We start from the raw sequence: 24,579 nt of genomic DNA on the forward strand, positions 1-24,579 counted from the left end.
ACTCCTATGTGGTTACAGTTACATCAGCCTTGTAATACCCAGGAAACCAGCATTTCATAGAACGTCAAAGGATGCTTTGGTTATGCAATCTATTCACTTCCTTTTCTGTCCTTGTTTCTTGGGTCTTGGAGTGGAAAATAAATATGTCCCATTTAGGGTTAAGAACTCATCTGTCAGTCATTTATCTCCAGCATTCTCTGGATTAAGTTTTGCCTACCAACAAAAGTTTCTCTGGCCTAGGCAGATCCCAGAACTACTGTAAGAACATGAATGTAAACTTTTAGACTCTAATTTAGTAACATACCTATTTAATTTAACATCAATGATAAGTTTCCCCTAGTGTTCCCGACAGCCCCACCCACAGGTTTTGTTTCAGGTTTGCTGTCAGGGAGCAGGCCTCAAATTCATTCAAAAAGTGGTTGGTCACACTGGGGAAGGGGCATGGGAGGAGAGGAGGGAGGAAGGGGGGATTGGTAGAGGATGAGGGAGAGGGCTACAGCTGGAATACAAAGTGAATGAATTGTAATAAATATTTTTTAAGTAGTTGGTCATCTCCAAAACAATCATGTTACAGTTATATCAGAGAGAAAAATCTTGCTTATACAAGATAAAGCTACTAAAATAACATTTATCTTTCAAAGGTTTTACACCCTCTGTACATCTTCAAGTGAATTCATCAAAATTTACTACCCTATCAGAATTCCTTTGTCTTGCCAACTGCTGTTGTTGGCTTTGGTTTAGTTCTCAGTTTGGGCTCAGAGTCTAACTATGTAACCCAGTCCAGCCTCAACTGGAGGTACTTTTGACCTCCCTTGTGCTGCAATTTATGGATTTGCAATCAAGTCCAACTTGCCTTCACTTCCTCACGAATTTAATATCTGTTTTTTAAAAACTATGCTTTCTTCTTTGGTCATTTCTTCCAGTCTTCTTTCTCTTAAAATGGTTCCATGTAAAAATCAGTCTATGAATTTACCTGAAGTTAATCTAATTCATAAACTCATGTCATCATTCCAACCAGCATCGAAGACAAATGGATGTAACCTGTAGAGTCTCTTGGGAATTACTGACTCCACAGGAAATTGACACCATAGCTTTAGAGAGCTTCTTCAGATGCCTTGGATAAGCAGCTCTGTCCTGATTCCCTGGGTATTTGAGGTCTCTGTGTCACTTACAAGATCTGAGAAGAAACACTAACCCCCATTTATAACAATTTATAACACACTATTCTGCATCCTATTTATTGTCTACCTCTCACTGATCATCCCCATGTAGCCATTGCTCCCTTGTGTGACATGCTCATACATGCTCTCACTGGCCATAACTTTATACATGTACCTTCCTCCAACACCTATATGAGGGGTTTTTTCTGCATGTGTGTGTGTGTGTGTGTGCCTCCTTTCACATTTTTAGTCAAAAATATGATTGTGGTTCTACCTTTTAAGTCATACTGCCAAGGTTGATTTTAATAAGACAGCAGTTGGTAGGAGGGAGACTAAACACTTTCAGTTTCATCATGTGCTCTCTGATTAGGAGAAATGCATACAAACCTGCTCACACATGTTGACCCCTACACAGAAACACTTGAAGCCAGGATATTACCTCACTATCACATGGGAGGATCTATAATCATCTCCTTCTTTTCATTCAGTGCAGGAATTCTTAGGTCCTTTTGCTCAGGAAAACCTCACCTTGGGTCTTTTTTCCAGGGGACTCCTGATAACTTCTTGAGGCTACATTTCTGATTTTACGTATTCTGGCATTCTACAATGTCCTCCTTTTAAGAAAGACCACTGTGACCAAAGAGAGACATTATGTTTCCTTTACAATTTGGCAACTGTATTACATCCTTGCCTTCATATTACTGCATTTTTCTTCCCTAGTCAGCATAAGTTATTTGGAATCAATGAGGATAAACTTAAAAGCAGACAGTTTTACTGTGTATGACTGATTTACATATCAGGAGAAACACATTCAGTTTATAGTGCTTCTTAGAGAGAAAAAACTAGGCATTTTAAAAGGAAAGGGGAGACACAATGGGTTAACATGAAATAACTTATTTTAAATAAGTTTAGTTTGCACTTCTTAGTTGTTCTGTTTGTTTTATATATGTTTGAATGGACCTACGGCTCAGATCATACATTGAGAGCTTCCTGATCAGCTGTCAGTGAAGAAGTGAATATATCTTTTAGAGAACTCATCAAAACATCAGAAACCAAACTGAAACTTTGGCAGGCAATGTATAATTTTGCAAACCCATCCTGAAAGACACAATCCTTTGTATGAAAATGAAAGTGTTAGGAACTTGCATTTGTGAGATCTCAGCTGTCAAACATGACCTTAGAGTCTCCCAGAGAAAGATTGTTTGCTCTTGGACAAATAACAGTTATCTGAACTTTTACTTCAGCAGCTGAAAGGAACAAAATATGTTCTGAAAATAACAATCATTTCAAGTATTTAGCTCATTGGAGAATAGAAAGAAATGGATAGATAGATACATGAGCAAAGCCTACACAAAAAAAGCCAACTTCTTGATTTTTACAATCACAATTTAAGATGACTTTATCTATCTTCTAAAATGAAATACTTCTCCTAATGAGAGTATAAGAAACAGCACTCTGAGAGCAGTAAGTGAATGAATGCCTTCCAGGAAGTTAAAATCATGACTGATGAGACTTTGTGCTTAAATTTCTCAGCCTTCTTTTTCTGAGATCACACTGAGATAAGCATTTTACTCTGTCTCTGTGTCACAGTCTCTAGAGACACTTAGAACAGCTGTTGGCCATGTAAGGAATTCCTTTTATGTCTGTCTTGTCTATCTTTCTCAGCTACCTCTCCTCTGCTATCTATTTATTGGGAGGAGTTCATTTTCCTTTATTTCATTGAAACCAACCAAACAACCCACCAAACAAACAAACTCAAGTCCTTACCAATGTACCCTTGCCTTAGGGTCTAATTACTGAAGAAGCCAAATTAAGAGACTAGTAGTCCATAATATTAATGATACTGTATTTAATTAGTCATAGGCTGTTTTTGTTTGTTGAGTTGAAAACCATAGTCAAAACTGGGAAATGCTGCCACATTCATCTGATGGGGCACTGGTGGTCCCTGGAAAAACAAGAGAACTTTTAACACCAATGAAAGCTTTCAAAGAAAAGCAAAATTGTTAAGGCTGTGTGTTCTTATTAATGTCCTAGGTCAGGAATCTCAGATATTCTACACTTGTCTTAAAAATGTTTTGTTAGAACACCAACAACACAGCTAAGATCAACAATCAATAATTGGACCTCATGAAACTGAAAAGCTTCTGTAAAGCAAAGGACAATGTCATCAGAACAAAACAATAGCCTACAGATTGGGAAAGGATCTTCACCAACCTTGTATCTGACAAAGCGCTAATAACCAGAATATATAAAGAACTCAAGAAATTAAACACCAACAAAGCAAGTAATCCAATTAAAAATGGGGAACAGAACTAAACAGAGAATTCTCAACAGAGGAATATCGAATGGCAGAGAAACACTTAAAGAAACGCTCAACATCCTTAGTCATTAAGAAAATGCAAATCAAAATGACCCTGAGATTTCACCTCATACCCATCAGAATGGCTAAGATAAAAAACTCAAGGGAAGATGCATGCTGGAGAGGTTGTAGAGAAAGGGGAACCCTCCTCCATTGGTAGTGGGATTGTAACCTTGTACAACCACTTTGGAAATCAACCGGGTGCTTTCTTAGAAAATTAGAAATAGTGCTACCTCAAGATCCATCTATACCACTCCTAGGCATATACCCAAAAGATGCCCCACCATTCAGTCAAGACATTTGCTCAACTATGTTCATAGCAGCTTTACTTATAATAGCCAGAATCTGGAAACAACCTAGATGTCTCTCAGCAGAGGAATGGATACAGAAAGTGTTGTACATGTACACAATAGAATACTACTCAGAAATTAAACTTTTAGTCAAATGATGGGAACTAGAAAAGAGGATCTTTGAGTGAGGTAACCCAGAAAGACACACATGGTATATACTCACTTATAAGTGGATATTAGTCATAATATAGGATAATCATATTAAAATCTATAGTCCTAAAGAAGCTAAACAACAAGGAAGGTCCGAGGGAAGGTGCTTAATCCTCATTCAGAAGTGCAAACAGGATAGGCATTGGAAGTAGGAGAAGACAAGTAACAGGACAGGAACCTACCACAGGGGACCTCTGAAAGACTCTATCCACCAGGGTATCGAAGGAGATACTAAGACTCATAGCCACACTTTGGGAAGAGTGCCAGAGTCCTTATGGAAAAAGAAGAACCTTAAAAGACCTGGAGGGGACAGGAACTCCACAAGGAGAACAACAGAGCCAAAATACCTAGGCCCAGGGGGTCCTGCAGAGACTGAAACCCCAACCAAGGACCATGGATGGAGACGACCTAGACCCCCTGTTCAAAGGAAGCCCATTGGTTCTTCAGTTTCCAAGTGGAAACTGTACCCTAGTAAAAGGTACAGGGGCTGTCTCTAACATGAACTCTTTGGCTGACTTTTTGATAACCTCCCCCTGGGGGGGGGTGTAGCCTTGCCAGGCCACAGAGGAAGATGATTCAGCCAGCCTTGATGTGATGACCTTGATGACCCTGTTAAGCTAGGGTCAGTTAGAAGGGGAGAAGGTCCTTCTCTATCAGGGGACTAGGGAAAGGGCATAGAGAGAGAAGAGGAAGGGTGAGTGGGACTGAGAGGAGAAGAGGGAGGGTGCTGAAGCAGAGATATAAAGTGAATAAATTATAATAAATAAATATATAAATAAAATTAAATTTAAAAAATAAAACATGTTCTGTTAATTTATATATGAGTTGCATTTGGTTAATAATAAAGTATAAAACATCAATGTGGACTAACAGTCATAGTGAGTGCCTACCCCAGCCAAGTCCACTGGGTGAAAATGGTGGGGTTACTAAAGAACATGTCATGCTTTAGATAGGAAACCTCTCCTACAGGCTCATGTTCTGAACACTTTGCACCCTGAGAGTGGTGTTAGTCTTTGGAGGCTACAGTGATTTTAGAAGTGGAGATATGACTGAATAGTATAGTTTACTATAAAAGAGTAATTGGGGTACGTTATCCCTGACACCTAGCTATACTAGTTTCTGTTTCTTGGTTCCATTAAATGAATATTTATAGTATATTTATAATACTCAATAATACATATGGTATATGGTGTACTCTCCTATACCATATCTGCCATAGCCATGCTGTTTTTCTCAAGTCTATGAAGCCACAGACCATGAGCAAACCCTGCAGAAAAAAGAAATCCTGAGGGGGAGCAGCCTGACCAGGCCACAGAGGAAGACTATGGAAGACAGTCCTGATGAGACCTGATAGGCTAGGGTCAGATGGAAGGGGAGGAGGACCTCCCCTATCAGTGGAATGGAAAAACAAAAAACTCAGAATTTCCAAAATGATCCTGTACAACAACAGATCGTCTGGAGGTATCACCATCCCAGATCTCAAGCTCTACTACAGAGCAATAATATAAAAACTGCATGGTATTGGCAGAGAAACAGAATAGTGGATCAATGGAACAGAAGACCCAGAAATAAACCCACACACTTATGGATACTTGATTTTTGACAAAAAGGCCAAAACCATTCAATGGAAAAAGACAGCATCTTCAACAAATGGTGCTGGTCCAACTGGGATCTCTATATGCAGAAAAATGCAAATAGATCCATATTTATCATACCGCACAAAACTGAAGTCCAAGTGGATCAAAAACCTCAACATAAAACCAGACACATTAAATCGGTTAGAAGAAAAAATGGGGAAGACCCTAGAACTCATTGGCACAGGAAACTACTTCATGAACATAACACCATCAACACAGGCTCTAAGATCAACAATCAACAAATGGGACCTCATGAAACTGAAATGTTTCTGTAAAGCAAAAGACACTGTTGTGAAAACAAAACGACAGCCCACAGACTGGGAAATAATCTTCACCAACCCTTTATCTGACAGAGGACTAATATCCAGTATATATAAGGAACTCAAGAAGTTAAACAGCAACAAATTAATCCAATTAAATTTTTAATCCAATTAAACAATGGGGTACAAAGCTAATCAGAGAACTCTCTGTAGAGGAATATAGAATGGCAGAATGGCAGAGAAACACTTAAAGAAATGGTCGTTGTCCTTAGCCATCACAGAGATGCGAATCAAAATGACCCTGAGATTTCACGTTACACCCATCAAAATGGCTAAAATCAAAAACTCAAGGGAACCCTCCTCTATTGCTGGTGGTTCCTCAAGGGAAACCCTCCTCCATTGCTGGTAGGAATGTAAACTTGTACAACTACTTTGGAAATCAATCTGGTGCTTTCTCAGACAATTAGTAATAGTGCTTCCTCTAGATCCAACTATACCACTCTTAGGCATATATATCCAAAATATGCTCAAGTACAAACAAGGTCATTCATTCAACCATGTTTGTAGCAGCTTTATTCGTAATAGCCAGAACCTGGAAACAACCCAGATGTCCCTCAATGGAGGAATGGATACAGAAATTGTGGTACTTTTACAGAATGGAATAGTACTCAGCAATTAAAAACAAGGAAATCATGAAATTTGCAGGCAAATGACAGGACCTAGAAAAGATCATCCTGAGTGAGGTATCCCAGAAGCAGAAAGACACAGAGGGTATATTCTCACTTATATATACTTATATACTCACCTATAAGATAGGATAAACATACTAAAATCTGTTCCCCCAAAGAAGCTAAACAAGAAGGAGGATCCGGGGTAAGAAGATCAATCCTCACTTAGAAAGACAAATGGGATGGGCATTGGAAGTAGGAGAAAATGAGAAGGAGAATGGAAGCCTATCATAGAGGCCCTCTGTAAGACTCTACGTAGCAGTGTATCAAAACAGATGCTGGGATTCATGACCAAATTTTGGGAAGTGTGCAGGGAATCATATGAAAGTAGAGAGTTAGTAAAACCTGAGGAGGACAGGAGCTCCACAAGGACCAAATGTATCTGGGAACAGGGACTTGTCTGAGACTGATTCTCCAAACAGGTACCATGCATGGATATAATCTAGAACCCCTGCTTGGCTTGGAAGTAGCCCATGGCAGTTCAGTATCCAAATGGGTACCCTTGTAAGGGGAACAGGGACTGTCTCTGGCATGAACTCTGTGATTGGCTCTTTGGCACCCCACCCTGTGAGAGGAGCACCCTAGCTAGGCCACAGAGGAGGACATTGCAGCCAGTCCAGGTAAGACCTGATAAGCTATGGTCATAAGCTAAATCCCCTATCAGTGGACTTAGAGAGGGCAGGGAGGAGATGAGGGAAGGAGGGTGGGATTGGGAGGAAATGAGAGAAGAGGTTACAGCTGGGATACAAAGTAAATAAACTGTCATTAATATAAAAAATAAAAATTTAATAAAAAATGTTTAAATAAAAAACTCTATTGGTAACATTAATTTACATATTAAAAGTTATTTACAAAATTATTATTCACAACACTATTTCAATTCTAAAGCTTAACAAAGTTTCTTTTTTAATTTTAATTTTAATATTTGATATTAATTGCAGTTTATCTATGTATATAACCTAGGACCTCTGCTCAGATATAACGCATGGCAGTCAATGTCCAAGTGGGTTCCCTGGTAAGGGGAACAGGGACTGTCCCTGACATGTGGCTGGCTCTTTGATCACCTCCCCCGCCCAAGGGTGAGCAGCCTTGTATGGCCACAGAGGAAGACAATGCAGCCAGTCCTGATGAGACCTGATAAGGTAGGGTCAGAGGGAAGGGGAGGAGGACCTCCCCTATTAGTGGACTTAGAGAGGGGCATGGAAGGAGATGATGGAGGGAGGATTGGATTGGGAGGAAATAAGGAAGATGGCTACAGCTGGGATGCATAGTGAATAAACTATAATTAATATAAAAAATAAAAATTTAATAAAAAAGAAGAAAAAAATGTTGAACATCATTAGTCATCAGGGAAATGCAAATTAACAAACTTTCTAACAATGGTGGATATTGACTTAGAGTACACACATAGCAGCAGGCTAAGCACATATAGTAACATACTCACTTCCTTGTTACTATTAGTAAAGAAGCTATAACAGAGAGACTTAGAGAAACTTGTACTGAGGAGTATTAAATTTCATATAAATTGTTGTTCTTCTTGTAAATGCATGTATATAAAGATTTGTGTGTAAATATATACTTCTACATTTCAAAACACACTTTAATTGGAGGACATTTCAGCTATACACCATAGAAGAAAACAAACAAACAAACAAACAAACAAGAGCAAAAAACCCCTTCAGGTTCCACAAACGCTGAAACCACAGGGCTCTTGGCTTCCACTATCTATATGTAAAGTACCCTCTATTCTATTCCTTTCCTTTCAAGCCTCTGTCCATGTTCCAGGAGAAAAGATTAATAATGCCTTTGGCGGATATGAGCTCACAGGATCAATTTTCTTGTTTATACTTGGGAGACCTCAAAATCTCTTATTACACAGATCTCCAAATTATATCAGCTTCAAATGATTATGAATTCCTCAACTCTGAGAACCCTCAATTCTGTTTGAGAAGAATAGTCCAGCTTACAGGTTTGGCAAGGGTTCTATTTCCAGTCTCTTTTATACATTGCCAATGAATCTACCTTCATCGATGCCCTCATCCATTCCCAGGGACTGTCTTGTTCCAGGCATAGGCACAGTTACTTTTCACCATGTGAGTGATAGTTCTATGTGGGGGAGCCGAGGTAAAGGCTCACATAATTATATCTGCACGGTGTCTAAGCCAGATACAAACAAGTTCAGTGTGAGGGAGAGCTGGCAGTGCATAAGCGAGCAAGTGTCCAGAGCGGACTCCCCCATCACCCTGCAGACTCTCTTGCTCTAGTGTGGCTTAATAAGTTAAGAATGTGGGAAGAAAAGGCATCATATCATTATGTGCCCTGTCAGCAGGGAGCTATGACATGCCTAGTGTTTGCTAAATAGTTGTCAGTAGAGGGAGTCAAAGTTTTGTTCACAGAGAAAACTGATGGCCCCAGTCAACACCCTCAACAAAAAGAGAAGAAAATCATTACTCTCTGCTCTGGTATGTGCTGGGACAAGGTATCAGTATTTCATTTTCCTGAGATACAGATGATTTCAATATTTCCCTGTATTTCTCTAAGGAAGAATATGATGCATGCATGGTGAAGTGGTGATATCAGCCTAGGAAAACAGCATGTCTCAACTACTAACTTGTTTTGACCTTCATTACGGTAGCTAGAGTAGACAGACCATAAAGCCTTCTGGTGGCAAGAGTCTGGAGGAAACTTTGGTCTCTAGGTCATTGCGGAGCTAAATGAAGACACTGCTGTACACAGCTCTATCTTTACTCTGCTAGCTCACAGGCCTTGTGGTACTTTCCTTTGTTGCACTCCTTTGTTTCTGTTCCCACAGCATGTTTCCTTTCAGGAGTTTAGAAGATTTTGATTCTTTATCACACACAAAGTCCTAAGACCAGTGGTTTTCAACCTTAGGTTGCAACCCATATTAGATATCCTGCATATCAGATATATACATTATGATTCATAACAGTAGCAAAATTACAGTTACGAGGTAACAATGAACATAATCTTATACTTCTGGTCACCGCAACATGAGAAACTATGTTAAAGGTTGTAATATTAGGAAGGGCGAGAACCACTGCCTTAGACCAAGTCTCAGAGGTCATCAAAGTCAAGTTAGCAAACCCCAAGTGGATATCAGGGGAAAGTGTTGTCGAGTGTGCACAGGAAGGTAGCAAACTGAGCAGCCAGAGGGGACTGAAAGCCACCACCTGACACCAGGCTGAGCTGGGGTCTTAGACACTTCTCTGTGCTTCAGAGGGAAACAGTATTTGCCCAAACATATAGATGTCAGCACATAGGTAAGATGGTAGACAATAAGAGGGCATCCCCATAGAATCTAAAAATATGTGAAAATAATTTATGTAATCCATGGTAAGCAAAACAAATAGAAATCTGAACCTACACACACACACACACACACACACACACACACACACACACACTGCTAAATTTTCAAGAAAACTGTGAAACAGTGAAAACTGGCTGGTGGTTTACTGTGACTATGTTACTTTTTCCTTTGCTTGCTTCATTTTCCCTTTTCAATTTTAAAATGCATTAAAAACACATGAGTCTGTGATGGCAGAATGAAATTTTTTCTCTTTTTTTAATTAATTACACTTTATTCATTTTGTATCCCCCCATAAGCCCCTCCCTCCTCCCCTCCTGATCCCACCCTCCCTCTCCTTTCTGCATGCATGCCACTCCCCAAGTCCACTGATAGAGGAGGTTCTCCTCTCCTTTCTGATCTTAGTCTATCAGTTCTCATCAAAAGTGGCTGCATTGTCCTCTACTGTGGCCTGGTAAGGCTGCTCCCCCCTCAGGGGGAGGTGATCAATGAGCAGGCCAATCAGATTATGTCAGAGGCAGTCCCTCTTTCCATTACTACGTAACCCACTTGAATGAAAATTTTAATAATTATAGTGGTATTGTCTTCTGCTACATGAGTACAAATATTTTTCTTCAAGCTGTTTGTGTCTTTAATTTCTTTATGCAATGTCTATAGTTTCTAGATTTCAAGGTTTTTATAGACTTTGGTAAGATACTTCTAAAAATTCTATTATTTTCTATGCTATTGCAGGTAGCACTTTATTTTGGGTGGTGGATTATATTCTAGGCTATAGAATATGAAAACACATGTAATTTTAAGTGCTCCTTTTGAATACTGAAACCTTACTGAACTCATTCATTCTTTCTGTTTCCTAGTGGATATTTGGGTGTTCTGTGTGAAAAATAATCTGTGAGCAGAGATGCTTTACTATTCACAATTTTGATTTTTTTAAACTAATACTTCTACTGCTATCTTGAATAGAACTAGTATAGTAAGAGTGACAATTCAGCATGCCTATTTCTGGTATCAAAGAAAGGTTTGTGATCCTTGCCATTGACTATGGTGTTATCTGGGAGCTAGTCCTACATCAACTTTATATGCAGGCAATTTTCTCTGATTTCTAGTTTGTTTACTGTTTTTGGCATCAAAGGCCAACCACTTCAGATATAACATAAGATGAGACACACATAACTTGTGCTTATTTTTTAAATTTTTGTTTATTTATTATTTTTTACAGTTTATTCACTTTGAATCCCAGCTGTAGCCCTATCCCTTGTCCCTTCTCAGTCCCATGCCCCTCCCCTAGTCTATCTTTAGGGGAGACCCTCCTCCCATACCTTCTGACCCTAGCCTGTCAGGTCTCAGTAGGACTGGCTGCATCTTCCTCATGCTTTTTTTTTTTTAAAGAAATTTAAAGACAACTTCATGATGCTTTTATTTTAAGGAAAGACCCAGTGGGGCACTTTAGAAACCATTTCCATGGTGCCATGGGTACAGTCACTCTCTGGTTCAGAATTCTGTGTCTCTAATTAAAATCCACACACTTTAAAAATTTTGACAACCAGAATACTGACTTTTCAGTATCCTTTGATGAAATTTCAGAATGAAGCAGAGTCATACCAAAATAGTAACCATCTTCCAATCCTATTGTCCAGAAAACCTTTAGGAAACACTAACACAGCTAAGAGAATGAATGGGCACATGGGAACTTCTTGCCCCTCTTGTTCTTTTCATTGCAGTATTTGTCACAATCACCATTGCAAATTTACTTGCACACTACAATGGATGCATGATGCTTGGTAGGAAAATGAAACCACTTTCTACGTGAGGAAAGTGAGGCACATAAATCTCCAGTAATATTCTTGAGATTATAGTCATTGATGGTGTTTTTATAGTATGACCACGAAACTTTTACCAGAACATGTGTGAGCACAAAATCTTTCACAGTATCATAAAATCTATGGCGCCATAGCATGTGTCTGCACATCATTTTCTGGTTTCTTGTTCCAACCTCTTTCTCTGCTACTTACAAAGGTGAAAGATGCTAAATTAATATAAGCTTAGAGCAGTGGTTCTCAGCCTCCCTATAGCTGCGAACTTTAGTACAGTTTGTCATGTTGTGGTGATGCCTGAACCCAAAATTATCTGCATTGATATTTATAACAGTGATTTTGCTACTGTTATGAAATGTAATGTAAACATCTGCTTTCCAATGGTCTTTGGTGATCTCTGTGAAGAGTTCATTCAACCCCTGAAGGAGATTGAGACCATAGATTGGGAACCTCTGCTTTAAGGGAAGCTTACTAACATGAAGGCAGTTGTTCTCAGTTGTCTAAACGAAGACAGGAATAAAGCCTTCTCCACTGCAAGGAGTGATTCTAATATGAGGAAACAACCCCCAGTCCTGAAGAGTTTCCTGTTAGAGAGCTGAGTGATGATAATGAATGTGGTAGGGTTTTCCATGCACACACAGTGTGCTTGTGCATATATTTTTGGGATTAGCTCATTGTCGGATCTGTGGGTGAGGGTAGACTGAGATGATGCAGTGTCCAACACTTATAAAGCATATCAGACAACCTGTATCCTTGTGGAGGACATTTTGCATCGAGATAAAAACATTTTGTTATAAAATATTTGACTTTTATTTCCTAATTTTGAGAAGTCTGTAATTTCAAAGCATTCTCCCACAGGCCTTTAATTTAGCAGGGAAGAAAACCTTCCTCGTATGGGAAACATTGAAAGTATGCCAAGGAAAGGAGCTGGTGTATACTGTGGAGCACACATCCAGCACACATCCAGTCCTTTCCTGAGAGGGACTGTCCTTTCATCAGAGGTTAGTCAACAGGAATGGACTACTATTGTTCCATGTTACCATCCAAAAACAAAGAGTCCTCTAATTCCATGGAAACCTAAGGCATTCTACCTGGGCATGTTAGAGAGATCTCTGTAAGGGAAATAATTTGGGCTGAGGGTAGAATTAAACATTAACTTTTAGAAGTCAAATATATGACTGGAACCGGGTTCTGAGGACTAAATCAGAAATTTACTTAGAGTCTAGAAATGGTGCTGGTTCCTGCATTTTATGCCAAGTCAAAGGGGAGAGAGATTTGAAGTTGGATTTTGAAATATGGATACTTAAGAAAAGGAATTCTAAGCTGAATGAGCACAATAACAAGACTTGAAGCTGGAAATGTAGTGACTTGCTGGAAGACATGGAAAAGAGCAAAAAGTGCTCCAAGAATGTAGCATTAGCCACAAGGTGTAGGGCCGGCTACAGACCTAACAACAGCACAGTTTGACAATGTGGAGTTTCCTTCCCTTTGCCTGTCTGGCTGCCAGTATCTAAACTGAGAAATATTACCTTGTTGCCTCTCAGTTGAATTCAGTGATGCATAAGTGATATTAAATGTTATAGTATTTGAGTATTTCATTGTAAGTTTCTATAGCTTCAAAAGGAATTTGTTCCAAGGCAACCTACACCAAGATCCCTTTAAACTCCATGGGCAGGGAGCCTCCCTGACACTGGATTCCATTTTTTGGAACGAGGCTATAGTTTTTCAAATTTCAGTAGTAACAGACAGATCTATCAAGCATGTGGGTCATGCTGGTTTGACATGAGGATCAATAGGCCAGATCTAAGCAACGAGTCAGACAGCAAGTAGAAAAGAAAGACTTTCCAGAAACAGGTTGTCCAGACCACTGTGATTTCCTATAAACTAAAAGAAAAAAATGGTCTACTTATATTTTTATTTCATCTTTGAAGTACAATGAAATAATGCTGAAAGTTAGTAAAATTGAAATTAAATACAATCTTTTTCTGGAAGTAAATGTATTTTTATGTCCTTTTGGACCTTAGAGAAATTTTATATTTTAAAATATTTCTCTGATTTATTTCTTAAGTACATCATGCATAAAATATTTAACAACATATAGTGTTGAAAGCTTGGAGGCTGAACATCACCCTAAAGCACCCACCAGCTCTCTTACAGAGCCATTTTCATCTGGCTCCTTCAGTTTCTTTTAAACTCCTTCCATACACCAAAATGATTTGCAGATGACATTTTTCATTCATTATGTCAACTGGTTGTCATTTGAATGCATGGCATGAGCCAATAAGAAGAAATATAGATAGAACAAAATGATCAGAATGGTGACTTTGAGGCAATGGACATGTGAGCTGGGAAACACATGGGGTCACACATGACCTCTGCTTCAAACAAAATGAACCTAGGACAAGTGCTTGGAAACTACTCTTAGGAGATAGTGAAAGAAGTCAGTATGGTTGTTCTTTATTGGGCGACAGCCTTCTAGGAGTAAGCAGCTGTGAGGAAAGGATTTAGTCAATGGGAGTGATCCATGGAGCTGCTTTGAAGGGTGAAAAAAATCAGTGTTTGAAGACTACCTGGTGGCATCCAGGGACACGGGAGTTGGTCCCGAGAGAGGCACAGAAAGATGGGTGTGTAGAGTCTGGGTTTGGTTCCTGGAAAACTGGGGCAACCTCATCAATTTCAGTTCTTTTAATTCTAAGAAAATGTATATATTGATTTCTGGAGGCGAGGATTGAGTATGCAACCTCATACTCAATCTCCTCAGTGGTTGGCTTCAGTCCCTGAGTGAGAGAGGTGGTATATAAAGATAGTCAGAGAGGGAAGCCTTCTGACTAGGCATAGGTTCTGCAAAAGACTTCTAGTTATATATGAAATGTTCAAGTTTGGAAATTATAAGTAAAATTAATTAAGTAGGGATATGTTTATACCCTCAGTGAGGGCATTATTAGTATTATTCTATGATTACATTTTATGATTTGTGAAATACCAAGAGAAAATTTTTCACAGCCCAGCAATGGCATCAGAAGTCAAGGTCAAAGGAGCCAGTCATGGGACCCAGCTTGCTCTACACAAATCAGATTCTACTTTCTAATGGAGGCCAGCAAAACACCTGAGAGTGCTCAGCTGAACAAGTCTTTCAAATGAGGAAATTTGTACATTCTGTTTTTAACTGTAACTCTCTCTGGCCTGCTCTAGCTGACACTTTTTCAGTTGTGTGAGCCCCAAATTAACCCCACTTTCACTCTAGGTAAAAGTCACTTTGGGAAATTCCTCCTAAAGCATGAGTGATTATTAACCTTTAATGCAGTAAAAGAGTGGGGCTGGTGAAATGGCTCAGGGCTTAAAAGAACTTGGTGCTCTTGCAGAGGACATGGGGAAGGTTTACAGTACCCACATGGAGGCTCACAACCACATGTAACTGCAGACTCAGTTCACCTGAAGCCTTGAAGCCCTGAAGCCCCATCCGGCTCTGACGGAAACCAGACATGTTTGTTCATTTCTCTTAGATTTTTCAATTAAATTAAACATGGGTTTTTGAGGTAGTCCCTGATAATATTTTGAATTACTTCAGTGTCTGGTTGTAGTAATCCTTTTTATTATGTTAATCTGGGGATTTTTTTTTCTTTTGGCTAGTTGGGTCAAGGATCTGTATAAGTTGTTTTTGTCCTCAAAATGCCAGTTACTAAATTCTTTAACTTTCATATTTTTCTTTGTGTTTATTTGATCAATTTCTGTTATGATCTCTATTATTTCTATTCTTATCATTGACTGGAATTTACTTTTTTAAAAATTATTGTGTTGCATCACTAAGGAATTTATTTTTATGTTTTTTTAAATGTAGGAGCTTAGCTTAGTGTTAAAATTTTCTCTTATAAAGACTGTTTTTAATGTATCCCAAAAGATTTTTTCTGCTGTTTTTATTTCCACATAGTTTTAAATTTTTAATTATTTTTTGCTGCAACACATTCATCATTCAGTAATGTTTGTTTAAATTTCCATGAATTTGTGTACTTACTAGAGATTCATTTTTAGTTGATTTTAACTTTTATTGCATTATGCTCATACAGGATATGTGGAGTTATTTCAATTTTTTTCTGAATTGATTTAGAATTGTTTTGTGTCTCAGGGTAGGTTCTGCTTTAGAGAAGATTCCTACCTGCATTCTCATTACTTATACTTTTACCCACATTCACTTGAAACTCTCTCCAGCTCATCAAATAAACTTTTTTTGCAGCAGCAACAGAGACTATTAAAGAAAGCTGAAACTATTCAAATGCAGATAACAACTGAGTGTGCCTAGTCAAATTGGTATATATATATACTATGCCTATCTCTAAGGCTCAGAAAGCATCACTAAACACAGGCCAGAAAGAATGTAAAAGTCTCAGGCTCAGGGAATCTGCTCTGAATCTGTGTCTTTCAGACATGACAAGGAAGCTACACCCATGAATCTCAACAGCATGGCTGCCCGAACAAGACCGCCTTCCTCCTTCTCCCTCTGCATAGACTTCCTTGTCCCCTCCCTGCTTAAGTACCTCCCCCTCTCTGTTTTTCCATTTCCTATCTCATAACACCTATGTCCAGGTAGCTCCCCTTCTTGGAGCTCTTCCTGGCATCCATGGATCCTTTTTACTTTCCAGGTTTCCATGTCTTTTGTGGATTATATATGCACATGTAGACTTGAAGCATGGTTCACAAATAAAAGAGAACAAATGTCATTGGATTTTCATGTCTATAACTCATGGAGTGCAGTATTTTCCAGTTTCATCCATTTGCCTAGAGTTTTCATAATTTTAGCCCTAATTAAACAAACAAACAAACAAACAAACAGAAAAGACTCCTGTGCAGAGATATATTTGGTCCTTGTGGAGTTCCTATCCTCTCTAGAGCTTACTAACTCCCCCTTCTTTCACATAATTCCATGCACTCTGCCAAGGTTTGGTTATTAGTCTCAGCATCTGCTTTGATACACTGCAGGGTAGAGTCTTTCAGGGGCCCTCTGTGGTAGGCTCCTGTCCTATTACTTGCTTTCTCCTGTTTCCAATGTCCATCCCATTTGTATTTCTAAGTGAGGATTGATCATCTTACCCAGGGTCTTCCTTCTTGTTTAGCTTCTTTAGGTGTACAGATTTTAGTATGCTTATCCTATCTTATAAGTCTAATAGTCACTATAAGTGAGTATTTACCATGTGTGTCTTTCTGCTTCTGGGATACCTCACTCGGGATGTTCTTTTCTAGATCCCACCATTTGCCTGCAAATTTCATGATTTCCTTGTTTTAGTTTGGATTCTCCAACCAAGGACCATACATAGATATAACTTAGAACCCCAGCTCAGATGGAGCCCATGGCAGCTCAGTTTCCAAGTGGATAATCTAGTAATGGGAACAGGGACTGTCCCTGACATAAACTAAGTGGCTGACTCTTTGACCTCCCCACCCCTAAGGGAGGAGAAGCCTTGCTAGGCCACAGAGAAGGACATTGCAGCCAGACCTGAAGAGACCTGATAAGCTAAGGTCAGATGGAAGGGGAGGAAGACCTCCCTTATCAGTGGACTTAGAGAGGGGCAGGGAGGAGGTGAGGGAGGGACATTGGGATTGAAAGGGAATGAAGGAGGGGGCTATAGCTGGGATACAAAGTAAATAATTAATATTAAATATTAATTATTAATATTAATTATAAATTAATTACTATTAATTATAAGTATTAATATCATTAATATTAAAAATAAAAATTAAAAAACAGAAGTTCAAGTGACAGCACATGTTGGCAAGGTTGTTGAGAAAGGAAAATATTCCTCCATTGCTGGTGGGAGAGCAAACTTGTACAGCCACTTTGGAATTCAATCTGGCACTTTCTCAGAAAATTGGGAATAGCAGTACCTCAAGATCCAGCTATACTACTCCTGGGCCTATACCTAAGAGATGTCCCACCATACAACAGAGACATTTGTTTAACTATGTTCATAGAAGCTTTATTCATAGTAGCCAGAAACTGTAAACAATCTTACTTTTTCTTCAATAGAATAATGTATAAAGAAAATGTACATTTACACAAATACAACTCATCAATTAAAAATAAGGAAATTAAATTTGCAGGCAAATGGATGAAACTAAAAAATATCATCCTGAGTGAAGTAACCCAAATCCAGAAAGACACACATGATATGTACTCACTTATATATAGATATTAGCCATATAGTACAGGATGACCATACTACAATTCCTAGATCCAAAAAAGATAAGTAACAAGGAGGATCCAAGGTAAGATACTTAAATATCACTGAGAAGTGGAAATAGAATAGATAGCAGAAGTGGTTGAAGAGAGGCAACAGGGTTAAAGAATGAGTGTGTAGAGAAATGAGGGATCAGACTGAGGAGACAAGGGTGAGAGGACAGAGGGAGGGCTCTAAAAAGAAGGGAAACAGTGGAAGGGGGCATTTCTAGGACAAGCTGAATAACAACAGGTTAGGCTCCTGGGAGGATATGGGGGTGACCCTAGCTGAGACTGTCCCTAGCAGGAGTCATAGACTTTGAAGAGGCCATGCTCTAAATATACTGGATTTCCAGTGAAGGGAGGGGAACTCCAATCCACCCATAAGAACTTTGACCCAAGCTTGATCCTGCCAACAAGATGTGCAGGGACAAAAAGAAAGCAAAGATTGAGGGAGTGTGCAGCCAATGCCTGTCCCAACCTGAAATCCACCCAATAGAAGAGAGCCAACCCCCGAGACTATTAACGATACTCTGCTCTCCTTGCAGATAGGAGACTAGCGTAGCTGTCCTCTGAGAGGTTCCACCCAACAGCAGATGGAACAGGTGCTGAGACTCACAGCCAAACACCAAGCAGAGTGCAGGATGTCTTGTGGAAAAAATGGGAGAAGAACAGAAAGATCCAGAGGGGACAGGAGTTCCACAAGACCAACAGAGCCAACAAACCTGGGCTGAGGGGGGCTTATAGATCACCAACCAAGGACAATGCATGGACTTGACCCTGGCCTCTTTCACATATGTAGGTAATAGGTAGCTTGGCCAGCATGTGTGTTCCCTGAAAAAGGAGGTGGGGACTGTCAGTGAGATGGACTCTGTTGCCTGCTTTTTAATCACTTCCCCCTGCCAGGCTGCTAGCAACAGACAGCAGGGGAGGAGGACTTCCCTTATCATTGGACTAGGGAAGAGGGCTATAGGAGGAAGAGGGATGAAGGGTGGGACTGTGAGGAGATGAGGGAGGAGTCTGCAGCTGGAATACAGAGTGAAAATTAGTAAATAATATGATAATGATAATAATAAAAGTTTAAAAAAGAAAAAAATAGAGAAAATAGGTACGCCCTAAATATTGTCCTAATACCTAAGTTGTAAGATTGAACCATTCGGAATAAACAACCAATACTGAATGATTTCATTTTAGTTTCTTCAATGTAGCTGCAATCACAATCACTTGAAAACTAAAATAAACTTCCTATGCTTCACTTCACACTTCCCATGTGTTTGGGTAACTCAGCCCACAACTTGGCATATTTAAATACTGCAGGTGAGTCTTCTGTGTCTTCAGACAGGAGAGTCTGTGCCAGACTTTCCCCAGGGAGACACCTTTACGGCATAGGGCGAGAAGGAGAAGTTTCATCTGACTACTAACTGCTGTAAATAGAGGCTCCCACAGCTGTCACATTTATCCTGTCTCATGTTTTGCAATATACATAACTCTTCTTTTTCTGACCACAAAGAGCTATCTGCCCAGTGAGTTTATTTACATTAAAAAGTGCTGACTTATTTCCTGTATATACTCCAGCAGGAAGCATACTGTGTCATTTTGAACTGACTATGAATATATTAAAGTCTAAAAAATTGTTAGGACAACTAAGTCCTTATTTGTAATTATGTATCTTAAATATCTTAATGTTATTGTTATGGAATTTACATTTCTGTATCTATCTAAGTTAGAGAGTAAAGGCTGTTTTGACAGCTGAAGACCTCAAAGTTAGAAAATACATCTTTAAGTTCTAAACAACTTCTTTTCTACTGTAATGTAATAGAATGCGGGAATAAATATTCATTCAATTATTTGTCAATTAGTTTCATGATTTGAATTTTCACATACTGGATGTATATATCATTTTCTTTGGGCATTGATATTTTTGAGGGTTATTTTCACCATGTCAGTCACACACATCTTGGAAAAAACAACAGAAACTGTGTAACTAAGTAAGGAAATTAAAAATGTTCTAATGTCCAGCAATTGTGGAATTAGAGACAGAAATATACATGTTTTCCACACATTCTTGGGATTTGATAGAGTTGGTCTGCTGTAAGCTAATGTTACCTCAAGATAAGCAGTTTCACAGCATGACCGTCATACAACTCATCTCTCAAAGGCCATGTTCAGTTGGTTAAGGTTGACTAAACAAGAAGGAATAGATTCTGGAAGACGCTTTAAAGACACTGAACTGTTTTGAAACAGCAGGATGATAGACCATCAAACATGAATAGAGCTTAATCCACAAGATTTAGTTATTTTAGATACCACCAATGGAGAGCTGATAACACTGAACTTACTACTTCAATAATGAGAAAAGCACAGTGTGTTTAAAGGGTTAAAGCAATCTCTGACAAGTAGAAGTACAGGAGACTATGGGCATAGCATACTTCCCTTGCTCTTCAGCTACATGTTTTTAAAGCCTATTTAGTGCTTCACCATTTATTTTTTGCTTTGAGATATGGACTAAATGTTATATAAGTATGTGTGGTAAAACTTTTCATTTAGTAGAAAACATGCTTTCTTTTTTACCAAAAAAACACAAACAAACAAACAAACTGTCATATAATGTAGAAGCCTCAAGCTGGTGCATATTTTTAAGGCCCTGAACCCATATTTATTAACAGGCACTCAAAATTTGCAATCTTTTAAAATCAAAGAATGTTAAAATTACCTTTAATGGATTACAAATATAGCATTTGAAACCCCTTCAATATACACTGTTATTATTCTCGTAGGTGAATGTATGATGTGGGCGGGGATAGGAAGCACGCACATACTATGGTGCATGTGTGGAAGTCAAGAGAAATCCTTGTGAAGTTGATTGTCTCTCAACACCATGCTGTATCTGGGGATGAAACCAAGCCATCACTAGCCCATGTAGATTTCTTCAGTGAAGTTATAAAATGTGTTTTTTTTTTTTTAAAAACAAACTTGGTATAAATTAGTATCACAGTTTTACATCAAGGAATTTTATTATATTTGTTGAAAGTGGCACTGTTGTAGCTGTAATATACATAGCCCCAACCCTAACTGCACTGTCAAGTTCCTCCTAACAATGTAACTTGAAAGAGATGTGCCATTGCTTAAGTGTAGACACAACCGTTTGAATATGGAAAGAAACATGAAATGTCACTTTGTTGGCTTAATATAGGAATACCAATTAAAATTTAATTTGTTTTTCAGAGATCAGAAATCTAGAAAATAAAAGTCTTATAAACAAAACAGATTTATTTTCTGATATCATATAAATCTCCATTACCTACAAAAGCATTTTATCTTGCCTGCATAGAATTTCTACTCACTCCATAACCAAGACCCAGGTATTTCGCTATTTTTTTTCAAGGCTTCAATGGGAATATTCCTAATTGATAATGTTGTAAATCATAAAATCACATTTACTAAACACAGTCCAACAAAAACATTTTATTACAGCAAACTTCACTTTGTCTTGTGAAAAGAAGGATAAAAGACCAGATAAATGCCAGCAAACTTTTATCCAAAACTTACTTACAAACACATTCAGAGAAACTCAGGATTTCTTGGATAAAAATCATTTCTCAAAAATAGAAGTTCAATGCTTGACACCGTAATTTTCCCAGCAGAGGACTTGAGGAAAATTCTGCTGGTAACTAAGTATCCAGATTTATAGAGGTGACTTGAAAGACAGAGTGATGCTGTGACATATTGACTGAAAAAGTGGAACAAGCCTCGTGCACTTCAGGGTGAATGTTAACTAACAAGAAATGTTGGCAAGGCACAGTTTAGTGGCTCTGTTTCAGGGAAATGGATGTACCATCTGCAAGCCTAAACTGAAATGACAAGCCTTTGAGGCAGAGAGAATAAATGCTCAATCCATTTGGCAGATAAAGCAGGTCATGGATTGGTTTATTTAGCTCCAGTTTCACATAAACAATACACAAGCAGAAGCAATGAACCATTGCTAAATTTGACAGGAAATTCCATTTGGGGTTATTTCTCTGTTCGAGCTTCAAATGGTCACCATTCTCCCACTCTGTCCTTTGTCATTTTTTTTTTTTTTTTACTGCCATAGCTGCCTATTTATTTTGGTGGATCAGATAACAGGATGTATTTTAAAAGACTTTTTTTTATATATAAGGACTGTGAACCACACCTTTACAAAGGTAAAAATATTATATTTATATTATTGAAACTTGCATGCAGGGATAAAAAGATAAAGAATACTTACAGAGTTGTAACCAAAAACAGTTGACATATATCTGACAAAAGGAGAAATATACTCTCCTCACATTTCATGGTGTTCTGCACATTGCAATCTTAAATAGCCCTTGAATACCCTCAGCAGCTAAACATCCACAGGCAGCAACGGTGCATGTCCCCAAACTTTGATCCTCAAGCAGAATTTTATTTTGCATTGGCTGTATAGCCTACTGGAAAATTTCAGTTCTGCTTGACTTCTTGTATCTCTTTTACGGAATTTGATACTATTCTAGAAAGGGAGCGCTTACACTTTGTTTTTGATGAAAAATATGTACCCTTTTTAACCTTCAAACTTTTAATGAAGGTCATTAACTTTTTTTTCTCTTTTTTTGTGCAGGGGTTCTAAGTTATTTCCCTGCATGGTCCTTGTTTGGAGTATCAGTCTCAGAAAAGACCCCTGGGCCCAGATTTTTTGGTCTGTTGCTCTCTTTGCAGAGCTCCTGTTCCCTACAGGTCTATCTCCCCCTTCTTTCATAAGATTGCCTGCACTCTGCCCAAAGTTTGGCTATGAATCTCAACATAAGTTTTGATACCCTGCTGGGTAGTCTTTCAGAGGCCCTCTGTGATATGCTCCTGTCCTGTTCCCTGCAACAGCTCCTTTCTTTTTTCACATTTTTTTTAATTTTAATTTTTATTAATTACATTTTATTCACTTTGTATCTCCCCATGAACCCCACCCATTTCCCCTCCCAGTCCCATCCTTCCTCTCTTTTCTCCACACATGCCCTTCCTCAAGTCCACTGATAAGGGAGATCTTCCTCTGCTTCCTTCTGATCCTAGTCTAGCAGGTCTCATCAGGACTGGCTGTATTGTCTTCCTCCATGGGTTGGTAAGGCTGCTCCCCCTTCAGGGGGTGGTGATCAAAGAGCAGGCCAATCATTATATGTCAGAGACAGTCCCTGTTCCATTACCACAGAACCCACTTGGACACTGAACTGTCTGTGCAGAGGTTCTAGGTTATCTCCACAAATGGTCCTTGGTTGGAGTATCAGTCTCAGAAAAGACCCCTGTGCCCAGATTTTTTGGTCTGTTGCTCTCCTTGTGGAGGAAGGTCATTAAATTCAAATATAAGGGTAACATGTCTTCCTCTCATTTTTCTTACATAGTCTCCAAGCAACACATTTATTTTATCAATTCAAATAACATTGTAAAGTATTCTACTAGAATATTTCAAATTAAATTTAAAAAAAAATCAAGATCTTGCATAGAAAAAGGACTTAATGCCTTAAAATGAAACATCTGAAAGGTTTTTTTAAATTTTATTTTAACAGAAAATGTTAATATTTGTTTCTTGGAGGGGGATAGGGCTAGATTTTCTTTTGGTATGGAGTAAGACTACTAGTTGGTTTTTATGTAGCTGTGACCATACACCTGTTGAAACAACTTGAGAGACCCAGAGAAGGAATAGTCCATCACTCCGAGGAAGGCATGGCAATAAGCCCCTGACACGACTGCGTGGCAAAGTTCATTCACAAGAAAACACAATGGGAAGGTTGAACTAGAACACTCCAGGTCTAGTCCCAAGCCACCCACCTCCTCTAGCGAGGTTCTATTTCCTAATGGTTCCATAGACTCCCCAAACAGTGCTACCACCAAGTATATGCACACAACACACACACACACACACACACACACACACACACACACACGTCAGTGGTGAATAGTTTATATTCAAAACCTAAAATTCTGTATCTGAACTCTAGAAGCTCACATTAAAATTATACAATACACATTCATTTTAATTTCAAAAGTTTTCATAATCCTAACAGCCCAACAAGGTCAAAATGTATCTCTTGATACACAAGGCAAAAATAATAATAATAATAATAATAATAATAATAACGGTGAGTTGCTACTTACTTAAGTGTTAAGTATTTCTCATGTACAGTGAACCACTTGTGCCACCACTGAAAGGAAAGGTGTAGACAGAGTTGTGGGAAATCCAACAAGCAAATAAACAATCCAGAAGCAGCAAGCAGAATGAGAAGATACCAAATGGGTATTGAGAGATTAGCAAGAGGTAGGATAGTATTCCATGGTGTACTACATAGTGTGCTCCATATTTATTCATTGTTTAATGTACATCTAACTTGTTTCTGTTTCCTAGCCGTTGTGACTAGTGCATCAGTAACCACTGAGCGAGCACTGTGGAGTAGGATGCTGAGTCCTTTGAGCACATTCCAATAATTATTATAGCAGAGTTAGAGGATAGATTTATCTTTAGCTTTTTGAGGATCTCTACACTAATCTTTCAGAGTGCATGAGGCCATTTTCAATCCTGACAACAGTGAGTGGGAATTCTCT

This window comes from Psammomys obesus, unplaced genomic scaffold (assembly GCF_907164565.1).
Source record: "Psammomys obesus unplaced genomic scaffold, mPsaObe1.curated_primary_1811, whole genome shotgun sequence".
NCBI lineage: Eukaryota > Metazoa > Chordata > Mammalia > Rodentia > Muridae > Psammomys > Psammomys obesus.